The 15,537-nt window shown below is 42.9% G+C and overlaps 1 non-coding gene across 1 annotated transcript; it reads right to left on the bottom strand.

Moving 5' to 3' along the window:
• Positions 1-215: 215 nt before the first annotated feature.
• Positions 216-307, bottom strand: LOC123140280 (small nucleolar RNA SNORD96 family). The gene has a single exon (XR_006469909.1). It is a non-coding gene; the product is annotated as a small nucleolar RNA SNORD96 family (small nucleolar RNA).
• Positions 308-15,537: the final 15,230 nt, after the last annotated feature.

The raw sequence follows: 15,537 nt of genomic DNA, 5'->3' as shown, positions 1-15,537 counted from the left end.
GGCAAATAGGATTAGCTTATGATCAAACAAGTAGCAGTAAGCAACTCAAGATCCACCAAAAGGATAGCCCATTTGAAAAATTCTAGCCCGATTAACATTTCGCCATAAAATTCAGTCTCCAAAATTACGGCATAGCCAATGTGGACATCAAAATTATAGATTTTCACAGCATAAGTTCAGAAGTACTCAGAAATATTACGCTAAGATGTTCAATTTGTCCTCAGAATTGCAGAATGACAGCATGGGCGCACAGCGACCAATTAGTCGCTAAAGATGGTATGATTAATAGGTTTTTCATCACCGGACAAACAGAAACACAAACTCAAACAAATAAGTCAACAAAACAAAACTTAAATTACTAAAGAAAACTAAATCTGACAAAAGAAGACATGAGAGGAATGACACTAACCTAACTAACTGTACTAACTAACCTAATTAGTAGTACTAACCTAGAAAATCAAACTAACCTAGAAAATCAAACTAACCTAACTAACAGTACTAACTAACCTAATTAGTAGCAGTAAAAAAAGAAACTAACAGTACTAACTAACCTAATTACTAGCAGTAGAAAAAAGAAAAAAACAGGGGGGTGGGGCTCACCAGAGTGGGTCGATGGGGCACCGGGGTGGCAGGGTGTCGGGCCGGCTAGGGCTTCAGGACGACGGGGCATTGGGCCGGTGGGGGCATCGGGGTGGCGCGGGCGGCGAGGGCATCGGGGTGGCGCAGGCGGCGAGGGCGTCGGGGTGGCGCGGGCGGCGATGGCGTTGGGGCGGCGGGGGTCGGGGCGGCGAGCGCATCGGGGCGGCGAGGAGCGTCGGGGCGGCGGGGGGTCGGGGGCGTCGGGGGCGCGGGTCGGTGGGGGTCGAGGGCGTCGGGGTGGCGCCGGTGAGGTGAGGGAGAGAGAGAGGGAGGTGGGGCGCGGGGCCGACCATTTTTTAGTTAGGTTTAATTTCTTTGACGGCAAAGAGCGTAGCTAGTGGGATGGGGCCGGAGGGAAACAGCCGTTAGGTTGCCACTTTCTTTGCCGTCGGCTCGCGGACGGCAAAGAAGATTTGCCGTCAGTTATCAGACGGCAAAGAAAGTGGCCGTTAGGTGGTTCTCACTGATGGGCCACCTTCCCTCTTTGTCGTCCGCTAGCAGACGGCAAAGCTTCTATGCCGTCCGCTAGCTGACGGCACAGAACTAGCTGACGGCAAACACGCTCTTTGCCGTCAGCTTTCTGTATGTTGATGGCAAAAATCTTCTTTGCCATCAGCTAGCTGACGGCAAAGATCTGGCTAACGGCAAAGATCCTGATTCCAGTAGTGGCAGGGCATTTTTGGTGATGAAAATTGGTTTTGCGTGACACAAGTGAAACGTCACAAAATAGCCCACGTTTTGTAGTGCGACCACACACGTCGCTCCGGCACTGTACAAGAGATGGTTCAGTAGAAACTCTTTCTAATAGTTTGCTTACCTTTTAAGCTTTGGTTACCCATGTACAAAACCAGCTATTCATGGCAGATCATTCATAAAACATGTTATTCACAGAAAGCTTCATTTCGTGGCTATAATTGGTCTTTGCGTCAAGAACACAAGCGGGTCATCTAGTAAGATAAGATCTTCGTGCTTAGCCTTTAACAACATAACTGAGTCGTCTGCAAAGAAACGATGAGACACTGTGCCCTTGGGCAAATCTCCACCCCGCTGATTCTCCCTCATTCTAGATTTACAAGGCTCATATATCTTGTCTTAAGTAGAAAGTACTGTACTATATACTGGCAATCCACTAATTTTGTAATTTTTGGAGGAACGTACCAATGGAACCTGGTTTGGTTTGTCCGTTTCCCACCATGAGGTCCAACTCAACTGGGACCATCCATCCATCCTGGAGAAAGGAATCTTGGACTTTTGTTAGTCTGCTTGCATTAAGATAATGAAAGATTAGACTATAATAGAGCAACATGGGTATAGGGGCCAAAAGGTCTGCAAAAAATACATTTTCTCCTGTTCAAGGCAGGCATATAGAATAATGTTTAAGGGCCTATCCCAAGTCTAGTGCTTGGACTGTACCTGGACTGCTTAAGCACCGATGGACTTGTGGAATTAATATGTGTAGAAATCTGGATCGTTTGGAGAGCTACACCATTGTTAAAGAAGATAGAGAACCATTGTTAAAAGAAGATAGAGAGGTTCGCTACGCCTTTTGCACAATTGACCTGTTGTTTAGATCGACAAAGATCATTAGATGTACCATGACCACGCAAGCCCTCTTGACGGACAAAAGCCAGCAGATCTTTGATGCACCCCCAAGCAAAGCAACAGCAGCCAGGAGACCAAATCCACACTTCTGGGGAAATATAATTGGTTTCGTAGGGGTGGCAAAAAGGCCCAGCTTGGACTTGGAGGATGAACCCTACCATAAAAAGCTGTCTCCATTCAGTAACACTACTACTACTACTTGATATGTTTGTGCTGAAAATGTGGAATCTATGCTCTTGTGTGGCCTGCATCCACAAAATACGAACTGCTTTAATCAATTAACAGTGCATTAAGCCACCAACTTAGTCCCTGTAAAGTGTTCCTTATCTTGCGTAATAGTGGTAGACTGACATACCGAAATTGAGTCTCACACTGCACAATAGCGAGTGCCTGTCGTACCGAATTCTAACACTTCGCCATGCCGGATGTGTAATTTCCCAGATCCAGCACCTAAAATAGCAATCGGAACTTTAGAATTATACGGGCATTGGAGTATAAACCAGAAAAATAATTTGCAAAAGCTACCGGAATTGGCATAAACATAAACAGTAAAATTAGTACACCACAGAATTAGAACAAGAAGTTGCCAATTAGTCAAGTTTCCATTAAAAAGCATGCAATCAAGACATCAGCTACAACAAAATTCAGCACATAGGTAACCAACTGGTCTATGAAAGTAGTTCCATTTTTTTATATTTTTTTTTCAAAGCATGAGATCATATTATTTTGAAAGATATGGTTACACTGGCCCAGGAATATTGGACAATTCCTAACTGCATGCTACAGCAACTGAAGATAGATATGAGATATAAGAATGAGTTCTCCAGGTATTTTAACAGTCTGTTCGGCAATAATATGTAACTCGGTCCAAGAACATATCTATTAGTATCACCCCTTAGATAATAACGTGATACCAACAAATAGTCATACAAATATCCCAGAATTTTGTGGAGAGTTGCTCTCCTGCAAGGTCTAACCGAGACTGGGATGTATATCAAGAGAAACAAAAAATAAGGAAAAAATTCAATTAAAAAGTGTCTTCTCCTTTTCCTTTTATTTCGAATTTATTTTTCAGTTGATTATCGTTTCTTTTCTTTTTCTGAACATGTAGATCAGATCCAAATTTGAAATTCTAGGACATGCTAGTTTTATTTGGTATCAATGTCACAAGCTACTGTATTTGTCAAGATTATTTATGTGCATCTACACCACCATTTCTATGTTAGTAACTTAGTATCACGGTGTCACTTAAGAGGTGGTATCACTAGTTATGTTAATGTTCGTGTCACCTAAAGGGTGGTATCATTCGATACGATGTTCTGAATTCCGTTCACTCAGAAGTGTTGAGAATGACTGTATACTAATCATGCACCATGAACATGATAGAACTTTGCAAGTTGCAGTAGAGTGTGCAAATTGCAGTAGACAGGAAATTGTGCAACAGAAGTATGGACCAAAGTAGCTCAACAGAATATTGCTATACTATCAAGTGGCTGAACTATGTTAGTCAAAGCTAAGGAACCCACCTGATAGGGATGGTTCAGCAAATCCGTTTGGAAATAAATGTCGATTATACTGCCAACAAGAAAATAAAAACATTGACAAATAAATCAAATGAAGTACTTATTGCACACTTCAGACCATTTACATTAAAGGCACCAAAAAGTCTATGGTTTGACACCTATTCATTATGTTTTTTTATTAGACGACCACCATTAAGAAAATGTCACTAATTTATGCTGTCCAGTCGAGCCTTCAACAAAAGGCTGCACAACAAATTGCAGGTACAGAACAAAATCAAATAGGTCAACTGTATCTACTGCTGAAGCTTAATTGAGAAGCGAGGGTCCCAGTAGCAATATAAATTTTTATTTTTATTTTAGAAAAGGAGGAATACCCCCGACCTCTGCAGTAGCAATACAAATTATGGGGAAAGGAATGTCAGTGTCAAGATATTCATATAACAGCAGTGCACAACTAGTGTCTTAGCCAGTGAAATATAAAATAAAAAAAAGGACAAGAGAATCCGAAGGTCTGGATGGGTGATGTCAGCAAAAGAAGCAAAGCAAAATAAAAAGGGGCGTGTATAGGAAAGGAATTGACGAATGAAATGATTAAACACGAAGGCACATTAAGTACAATTGGGTCTAAGGATGAGAAACAACATCAGAAAACTGATTAACTAGCCAGGAAATCTCATCTGTCAATGTCAGATTCTATGTTATGCAATCTTCTGAAGGTAGAAAATAAGAGTGTAGCAGTTGAGGAGACCACCAAATGTCGTCGTAGAAACATTTTGCAACACACGTCGTGCTTCTTTACCCATCCTAACCGCGAGACCATGATCATTCACCAACCTAGACATTGCTTTTGAGAATTCAGTTGACGAGGGTTGGCGGAAAAACCTGTGAGTTCCTTGTAACTGTCTTAACAAAACCCTCACTGTTGCATCAAGTCACAGGCTTCTGTTTTTCCATAGCTTCTAGAGGAACTAAACCAAAGTCGTGCGTAATGAAAGTATAAAATATTTAGTGAAAACTTGTTGGACCAAAACAGTTGTACCCATTAGAAAGCAAAGGCAACAAAAACTAGACAAATAACTTTGGAATGTACTCATCCGTTCCGAATTATAAGATGTTCCAACTTTTTCCTGTATTGAACATATATAGACGCGTTTTAGTGTGTTTGTTCACTCATTTCTGTCTGTATGTAGTTCATATTAAAATATCCAAAACATCTTATAATTCGAAACGGGGGTAGTATACGATAATAGTCCGCATGTTGTAACAACAGATTTTTGACTTTCTTATCTCAGGACAAGGCCTCTTGGACAGTGCTTCAGATTTCTTAATGGATTGAAAGCGCTCCTGCCCAGTTTCCCAAAACAAATGCCAATTAGAAAGAAGTCCGTCTGTTCGAGCATGATGTGATAAATTTATCTTGATAAGACAACCCTTTGTTAAACATGTTAGTGTGGAGGCGTCAAGGGTCCTTGTCTTGCGTCTCACACCTGAATATCTAGGGATATAGATCTCCTGTCCTGTTACAACTCTCTCTATCCCAATCCCCTCTCTCTCTCTTGTATCCCGTTCGGTTACAACAACGGACTGCCTTGTACTTCACGTTTACAATCTATATAAACATCGCGGGCTCACGATCAAGGGGTTGAGACGCTTCATTATCGCTTTCATGGTATCAGAGCAGGTTTCTTCCACCACGTCTAGCCTCTCCTCATCGATCTCCCAAAACCCATCTCGCTGCCATGTCTACCTCTGCTGCTCTGGTCTCCTCCGGCCTCAACTACAACGTCTCCGAGCCACTCACCTGGACGAACTATGTCATCTGGCGAGCCCAGGCGCGATCCTAGATAATGGGCACCGGCCTGTACGGCTACATCGACCAAACCATGGCAGATCCTTCCAAGATCATCACCACCAAGGACAAGGACGGCAAGGATCAGGTGATCACCAACCCTGCCTATGCCCCCTGGTTAATTCAAGATCAACAGATCATCGCATATCTCCTTCGAAATCTCTCCAAGGAGGTGCTGGTTCAAGTTGCATCGATGGAAACATCACATGCGATTTGGACGGCCCTGAGCAACATGTTCTCCGCTGTATCGCTCTCCCGCATCAACAACATTCGGGCCTCCCTCACCAACGCCCAGAAGGGCAACCAGCCGGCAGCAACCTACTTCGGGCACATGCATGCTCTCTCCGATGAGCTCGCGGCGGCAGGCAAACCGATCGGGGAGAACCAGCTGGTGTCGTTCATCCTCTCGGGCTTGACATGGAGTATCAGCCCATCATCTCCGCCTTGGACGCACGTACTGATTCAGTCACCGTTGAGAACCTCTTTGCCATGGTAGCCAATTTCGACCAGCGCATCGAGATGTTCCATGGGACAGGCGCCAGCAACTTCAAGTCCTCTGATACGTCTCCAACGTATCTACTTTTCCAAACTCTTTTGCCCTTGTTTTGGACTTTAACTTTCATGATTTGGATGGAACTAACCCAGACTGACGCTGTTTTCAGCAGAATTGACATGGTGTTATTTTTGTGCAGAAATAGAAGTTCTCGGAATGACCTAAAACTTCACAGAGATAATTTTTGGATTTAATAAAAAACACTGGCGAAAGAATCAGCTGAAGGGGGCCCACAACCTGGCCACGAGGGTGGGGGGCACCCCCCTGCCTCGTGAGCCCCCTAGACCTCCACCAACCTCAACTTCAACTCCATATATTCACGTTCGGGGAGAAAAAAATAAGAGAGAAGGATTCATCGCGTTTTATGATACGGAGCCGATGCCTAGCCCTGTTCTTCCTCGGGAGGGCTGATCTGGAGTCCGTTCGGGGCTCCATAGAGGGGAATCCGTCGCCATCGTCATCATCAACCATCCCCCATCACCAATTTCATGATGCTCACCGCCGTGCGTGAGTAATCCCATCGTAGGTTTGCTGGACAGTGATGGGTTGGATGAGATTTACCATGTAATCAAGTTAGTTTTGTTAGGGTTTGATCCCCGGTATCCATTATATTCTAGGATTGATGTTGCTATGACTTTGCTATGCTTAATGCTTGTCACTAGGGCCCGAGTGCCATGATTTCAGATTTGAACCTATTATGTTTCCATGAATATATGAGTGTTTTTTATCCTATCTTGCAAGCTATAGTCACCTAATATGTGTTATGATACAGAAAACCCCGGAGTGACAATAGTCGGGACACTTCCCGGTGATGACCGTAGTTTGAGGAGTTCATGTATTCACTAAGTGCTAATGCTTTGGTCCGGGTCTCTATTAAAAGGAGGCCTTAATATCCCTTAGTTTCCATTAGGACCCCGCTGCCACGGGAGGGTAGGACAAAAGATGTCATGCAAGTTCTTTTCCATAGGCACGTATGACTATATTCGGAATACATGCCTACATTACATTGATGAACTGGAGCTAGTTCTGTGTCGCCCTATGTTATAACTGTTGCATAATGAATGCCATCCAACATAATTATTCATCATTGACGCATTGCCTATGAGCTCATTTCATATTGATCTTTGCTAAATTACTTTTCTGTTGCCACTGTTACGAATGCTACAAAACTGCTACTGTTACTTTTGCCACCATTACTGTTACTTCCATACTACTTTGCTACTAAATACTTTGCTGCAGATATTAAGTCTTTCAGGTGTGGTTGAATTGACAACTCAAACTGCTAATACTCAAGAATATTCTTTTGCTCCCCTTGTGTTGAATCAATAAATTTGGGTTGAATACTCTACCCTCAAAAACTGTTGCGATCCCCTATACTTGTGGGTTATCAGGACCTTTTTCTGGCGATGTTACCGGGGAGCATAACTCTATTATTTGAATCACTTGGGATTTATGTCTGTTGATCAATATGAGGGATCTGAAAGACACCAAAACCAAGATCTATCCGTCAACTACGAGGAGATGTAAGGAACTGCCATCTATCTCTGCACTTGATTCACCTTCAGTTTTGAGTAAACTTGCAACACCTACACCTGCTATTGATTCTGATATGTCTCATGTTATTGATGATGCCACTTCTGCTATGCATGATGCTTATGATGATACTACTTCTCTGCTTGACAATAATGTGCCACTAGGATAATTTTTTGATGAACAACTTGCTAGGGTTAGAGAGAATGAAATTACTGAAACTGATGATATTAATGAAAGTGATGATGAATATTCTCCCCCTAGATATGAATTGCCTGTTGTGCCTAAAGGTTATGTTATGGATGAGGAAACTGCTAGAGACTTCTTTGCTTGCAATAGATATGATCTTACGAAACTATTAGCTAAGTTGAAAGAAAAGTCTTTGAATGCTAGAATGAAATATGATCCTGCTTTTGCTACTTCACCTATCTATGTTACTGATAAGGATTATGAATTCTCTGTCGATCCTGAGTTAATTACTTTGGTTGAATCTGATCCTTTCTATGGTTATGAATCTGAAACTGTTGTGGCACATCTTACTAAATTGAATGATATAGCCACCCTATTTACTCATGAGGAAAAAAATTCACTATTACTATATTCTTAAATTGTTTCCTTTCTCGTTAAAGGGTGATGCTAAAATATGGTTTAATTCTCTTGCTCCTGGTTGTGAGTGTAGTCCCTAGGATATGATTTATTACTTCTCTGCAAAATATTTTCCCGCTCATAAGAAACAAGCTACCTTAAGGGAAATATTTAATTTTGTGCAAATTGAAGAAGAGTCTCTCACAATCTTGGGGGAGGCTTCTCTTATTACTTAATGCTTTGCCTGATCATCCTCTCAAGAAAAATGAAATACATGATATCTTTTATAATGGACTGACCGATGCTTCCAGAGATCACCTGGATAGTTGTGCTGGTTGTGTTTTCAGGGAAAGAACTGTTGAGCAAGCTGAATTTCTATTGAATAACATATTGAGTAACGATAATGATTGGACACTTCCTGAACCAATTCCTAAGCCATCTCTGAAGAAATGGGTATTATATTTCTCAGTCCTGAAGATATGCAATAGGCAAAGAAATCTATGAAATAAAAAGGTATTAAAGCTGAAGATGTTAAGAATTTACCGCCTATTGAAGAGATACATGGTATTGATAACTCGACACAGTTAGTAAAGGTAAATTCTCTCTATAGATTTGATGAAGGTGATATTCCTCATAATAAGTCTACTAGTCAATGCTTGGATGAGTTTGATAATTTTATTGTTAAACAAGAAAACTTCAATGCTTATGTCGGTAGACAATTGAAACGTTATGCTTATATGGTTGAACACTTGAGTGATTATATGTCTAGAGTTAAAAGTGATCTTAAGCTTATCGGTAAACATGATTCCATGGTTACGGCTCAAGTAGAACAAGTACTTAAGGCACAAGATGACTTGCTCAATGAGCCAAATAATAAGAATAATGATAATGATGTTAGGGTTATGACCAGAGGTGGTAAAATGACACAGGAACCTTTGTACCCTGAGGGCCATCCTAAGAGAGTTGAGCGAGATTCTCAGAGAATTAATACTGATGCACCTACTCCTACTAATAAAAAAGGAAGAAAAAGAATAATGATAGGACTTTGCATGCTTCTAGTAAACCTATTATTGATGCACCTGAGACTCCCAATGATATTTCTATTTCTGATGCTGAAACACAATCTGGTGATGAACATGAACCTAGCGATAATGTTAATAATGATGTTCATGTTCATGCTCAACCTAGTAATGATAATGATGTAAAGATTGAACCTGTTGTTGATCTTGATAACCCACAATCAAAGAATCAACGTTATGATAAGAGATACTTCGTTGCTAGGAAGCACGGTAAAGAAAGACAACCATGCACTGGTACGCGTCGGTGCTATACAAACGGTTTTAAACCCCTTTCTGCGATGGCATTTGGAACCATCGCCAAGTGAGTGTGGGCGATAGGGGGTCCTTCCCACACGACCCAGAAACCATCGGGGATATGCCCTCCTAGCACACGCGCTCGGCAAAATGAGGTCGTGTGCGACCGGCGAGCGAGCAAATACGGTTATACGTACAGTAGTGCTAAAAAATTACAATTATACAGGCGAAATCATTTCCGGTCGGAAGTACATCCCACACAGTTATCCCCCGCTAAACGTTTCCGTTCGTGTGTACATTCCACACAGTCCATCCAAGGAATATGTTTTTGTTAGTATGAACATCACAAACAGTCAATAATTTCCAAGCGTGTGTGATAAGCTGATTGTCACAAACATATAATAAGAAAGAACTGTGTGTGATGTTGTTGTTAATCGCACACGTTTTTTCTTGGATGATCATGTGTGCAGTGGAGATTGATAGCACACGTTTTTTCTTGGCTGATCGTGTGTGCGGTGGAGATTGATCGCACAGGTAGTGGATCCTAGAAACGTGTCTGATCTCCACGTCTATCGCAGAAATTTCGCTTTTGCAAACCGTGTGCAGTGTAATCTCTAATTAATCCCTAATTTAAAAATCACCTTTTTGAATTTGAAAGTAGGCAATCACTTATTTCATATCCAACCAGGTTTATTACAAATATAGGTTCAACCACGAATGCATAATTCGATGCACAGGCACATATACTAAAGAACTGCAGAAGCACCAAGTAAAGAATGATGAACCACAGTTGTACTAAAGACTGTAAAGAGAGAGGCGAAAGACATTCTGGTTGCTGGAGAAGCTGAAGCGGAATGCCCATATTGTGCCCTCCTCCATGCATAATGCGCACACGACTCTAGGCCAACCCCTTGTGATGGCTGCCCGTCCATCCTTCACTGTCCTCATTACGACTTCTCGATGCTCATTCTAGTCTGGATGAAATACTTTAACCTTAATTGTGTGTCCACCAATCATGAACTTTGCGAGGTAATCTTGAGTGAGCTGCTTCGGGAACCACTTCGAACAAAAAAGATTCAGACATTGTTGTCTAACAACTCATTATGGGCAGTAAAAAGAGAAGGTTGCCGAGTTTGTAGTTGCCATCCTATAGCTCACTGTTGTATTGGATAGAGCATAAACAAATAATTTGCTTCCCACCATTCGTATCTTTTTGCTAATAATCCTTATTAGTTTCCTCACTTGATGCTTGTTCATGAATATCTCATTGCCCCATACGCAAAAAGGGTCGATGTGTGGATCCTTGCCAAGGGCATATGTAACTACAAGAAGCAAGTCAATATTAAAAGCTAACAAGTGTCCAGGCCTGGATCTATATGTACTACATTATGAAACGACGGGGGAGTACAAGTCGAGGGATGAAGCTAACCTCAGCGAAAATGGTGGCCAGTCTCGTTGTTATCCTGCATAAGTAGTGGAAAGGCATGATAAGTACGGCAACCTTAACATCAAAGAAATATAGCAAAGGTAAACAATATTATCTCCAAATGATAGCTTGAATGTGTTGGTTTCAGCATGCTATTAAAGCATATATAAAATGGAACGCAATGTTGCCAACAGCAGGCTTAACAGCCATCAAATATTGCAATTCAAACTAGTATTGTTGAAAATGAATAGAACATAGGTAATGCTTAAACATCACAGGATAAATGTGTAAAATTGAAATAAAGGGCATGTGTTAACTACACGAGGCATAACTAGAACCAAATATAGCCGTTCAAACTGGTATTGATGTAGTCGAGCGGCACAGTTCTGACTTGTACATAGTGAACAACACATTGTGAATGACTGAAATAAACAAGGCATAAATGATCGGTATAACAACCAAATATAGCCATTGAAAACTGGACAGAGTCTCACGGGAACCAACCTAACAAGCAAATAAAAATAAATAGGGCATATGCTTGAAAACTGGACAAATGCTCACTGCAACTAACATAACAAGAAAATATAGATAAACAAGGCATCTGCTTATATAGATAAACAAGGCATCTGCTTGGAAACTAGACAAATGCTAAAAAAGCAACCTAACAACCAAATACAGATAAACAAGGCATCTGCTTGATAACTGGACAAATGCTCACTGCAACCAAACTAAGACAAAATACATATAAACAAGGCATCGGCTCAATAACTGAAAAAATGCTCACTGCAACCAACCTAACACAGAAACAAGGCATCTACTCACTATAAACAACCAAATATAGCCATTCGTGAAACTGAAGTGGACAATTCATACTTAAACATCACATACCTATTGAACAATACATTTTTGCATAACTGAAATAATTAAACACGACATAGTTATAGCACCGCACGGCAAATGCTACTACAACAAAGGGTACGGGTTGGCAAGCTAGAAAAGGTAAGATTTGCTGATAGGATGTTTCCTCACATTTCATGGACGTGTTCCTTCCGGTTGGAAGAGCACAAACCCATGGTGGAAGAACCTTTGTGGGTGCCCTCCTCGTGGTCGTGGTCATGGTCGATGAGATCTGACTTGGCAATTGACAATTCCAAGCCACCGTCGTAGAATGTGTCCTTCAGAAGTGACAAAATGGGCTCGATGGCATATAAGGATCGCAAATCCTTGACCGCTTGGCGGAGGAGATCAGCGGCAGGGCCGTCGAAGAGATCGATGGCGGTTCAATCAGAGGGGTTGGGGATGGACCACGTAACTGTTGGAAATATGCCCTAGAGGCAATAATAAAATTGTTATTATTGTATTTCCTTGTTCATGATAATTGTCTATTGTTCATGCTATAACGGTATTAACTGGAAACCGTAATACATGTGTGAATACATAGACCACAACATGTCCCTAGTGAGCCTCTAGTTGACTAGCTCGTTGATCAATAGATGGTTATGGTTTCCTGACCATGGACATTATATGTCATTGATAACAGGATCACATCATTAGGAGAATGATGTGATGGACAAGACCCAATCCTAAGCATAGCACAAGATCGTGTAGTTCGTTTGCTAAAGCTTTTATAGTGTCAAGTATCATTTCCTTAGACCATGAAATTGTGCAACTCCCGAACACCGTAGGAATGCTTTGGGTGTACCAAACGTCACAACGTAACTGGGTGGCTATAAAGGTGCACTACAGGTATCTCTGAAAGTGTTTGTTGGGTTGGCACGAATCGAGACTGGGATTTGTCACTCCGTATGATGGAGAGGTATCTCTAGGCCCACTCGGTAATGCATCATCATAATGAGCTCAATGTGACTAAGTAGTTAGTCACAGGATCATGCATTATGGAACGAGTAAAGAGACTTGCCGGTAACGAGATTGAACAAGGTATAGGGATACCGCCGATCGAATCTCGGGCAAGTAACATACCAATGGACAAAGGGAATTGTATACGGGATTGATTAAATCCTCGACATCATGGTTCATCCGATGAGATCATCATGGAACATGTGGGAGACAACATGGGTATCCAGATCCTGTTGTTGGTTATTGGCCGTAGAACGTCTCGGTCATGTCTGCATGGTTCCCGAACCCGTAGGGTCTACACACTTAAGGTTCGGTGACGCTAGAGTTGTTATGGGAAATAGTATGTGGTTATTGAAGGTAGTTCGGAGTCCTAGATGTGATCCTAGACGTCACGAGGAGTTCCGATATAGTCCAGTGGTGAAGATCGATATATTGGACGAAGGGTATTGGAGTCCGAAAGTGTTCCGGGGGTACCGGGCTATGGCCAGCATGACCGAAAGGTGTTGCGGGAGCCCCGACAAGTGTTGGAGGGCCTCATGGGCCAAAGGGGAAGGGGAAAACCAGCCCACTAAGGGGTGGTGCGCCCCCCACACCCTTCCCACGTTATTTGGGGAGGTGGGGCGCCTCCACCTGGCTTGGGAGGCAATCCTCCACCTGCTTGGCTTGGGGGGCAAGTCTCCCTAGGATTTTCCCTAGGGAGATCAAATCTGCTTGGCCGCCGCCCCTAGGGGAAACCCTAGGGTGCCTCCCCCTCTCCCCTTGCCCCTATATATAGGGGAGGGGTGGGAGGGCAGCCGCACCTCTTCCCTGTCGCAGCCCTCCCTCCTCCAACACCTTCTCTTCCTCCGTAGTGCTTGGTGAAGCCCTGCCGGAGAATCACGAGCTCCACCACCACCATGCCGTCGTGCTGTCGGAGTTCTCCCTCAACTTATTCTCTCCCCTTGCTGGATCAAGAAGGAGGAGACGTCCCCGGGCTGTACGTGTGTTGAAAGCGGAGGCACCGTTGTTCGGTGCTTAGATCAGATTCGGCCGCGATCTGAATCGCTTCGTGTACGACTCCACCGACCGCGTTCTTGCAACACTTCCGCATCGCGATCTTCAAGGGAATGAAGATACACTCCCCTCTCTCTTGTTGCTAGAATCTCCATAGATTGATCTTGGTGATGCGTAGAAAATTTTGAATTTCTGCTACATTCCCCAACAGTGGTATCAGAGCCAGGTTTATTGCGTAGATTCTATGCACGAGTGGAACACAAGTTGTTGTGGGCGTTGATTTTGTTCAATATGCTTACCCTTACTAGTCCTATCTTGTTTCGACGGTATTGTGGGATGAAGCGGCCCGGACCAACCTTACACATACACTTACGTGAGACAGGTTCCACCGACTGACATGCACTTGTTGCATAAGGTGGCTAGCGGATGCCAGTCTCTCCCACTTTAGTCGGATCGGATTCGATGAAAAGGGTCCTTATGAAGGGTAAATAGCAATTGGCATATCACGTTGTGGTTTTGGTGTAGGTAAGAAACATTCTTGCTAGAAACCTATAGCAACCATGTAGAAAACTTGCAACAATAATTAGAGGACGTCTAACTTGTTTTTGCAGCATATGCCATGTGATGTGATATGGCTAAGAAGGATGTGATGAATGAAATATATGTGATGTATGAGATTGATCATATTCTTGTAAGAGAAATCATGACTTGCATGTCGATGAGTGTCGGTGTCAAAACCGGCGGATCTCGGGTAGGGGGTCCCGAACTGTCTAGGCGAATGGTAACAGGAGACAAGGGACACGATGTTTTTACCCAGGTTCGGGCCCTCTCGATGAAGGTAAAACCCTACTCCTGCTTGATTAATATTGATGATATGGGTAGTACAAGAGTAGATCTACCACGAGATCAGAGAGGCTAAACCCTAGAAGCTAGCCCATGGTATGATTGTTGTTCGTCCTACAGACTAAAACCCTCCGGTTTATATAGACACCGGAGAGGGCTAGGGTTACACAGAGTCGGTTACAATGGGAGGAGATCTACATATCTGTATCACCAAGCTTGCCTTCCACACCAAGGAATGTCCCATCCGGACACGGGACGAAGTCTTCAATCTTATATCTTCATAGTCCAGGAGTCTGGCCAAAGGTTATAGTCTGGTCATCCGGACACCCCTAATCCGGGACTCCCTCAGTAGCCGCTGAGCCAGCCTTCAATGACGACGAGTCCGGCGCGCCAATTGTCTTCGGCATTGCAAGGCGGGTTCCTCCTCCGAATACTTCATAGAAGATTTTGAACACAAGGATAGTGTCCGGCTCTGCAAAATAAGTTCCACATACCATCGTAGAGAGAATAATATTTGTACAAATCTAATCTGGTGATGTATTCCATAGCGTGACATCATGCCACGGCCAAGCCTTCATTCGAATCGTTTTACTGTTCCACCTCAGCGCGTTTAGCGAGGCGGTTTCCTTGGCACGTCTTGTCAAAGCAGAGATCGTGTCCCCTTATTCCGGTATTCTCATCAATACGGGCGTGGGTAACCCAACCGCGCCATTAATCATGGTGCTTGGGAGATAAGCGAGTTTTACTAGGCTGGTGGGGGTACATAGTTTCGTCCGCCCATATAAGGGGATAAGGATCCACTCTTTCCATTTACGCCTTCTTCC

This window comes from Triticum aestivum, chromosome 6B (assembly GCF_018294505.1).
Source record: "Triticum aestivum cultivar Chinese Spring chromosome 6B, IWGSC CS RefSeq v2.1, whole genome shotgun sequence".
NCBI classification, from domain to species: Eukaryota; Viridiplantae; Streptophyta; class Magnoliopsida; order Poales; family Poaceae; genus Triticum; species Triticum aestivum.
The sequence above is the reverse complement of the archived record's forward strand: the minus strand, read 5'-3'. Positions and strand labels throughout refer to the sequence as shown.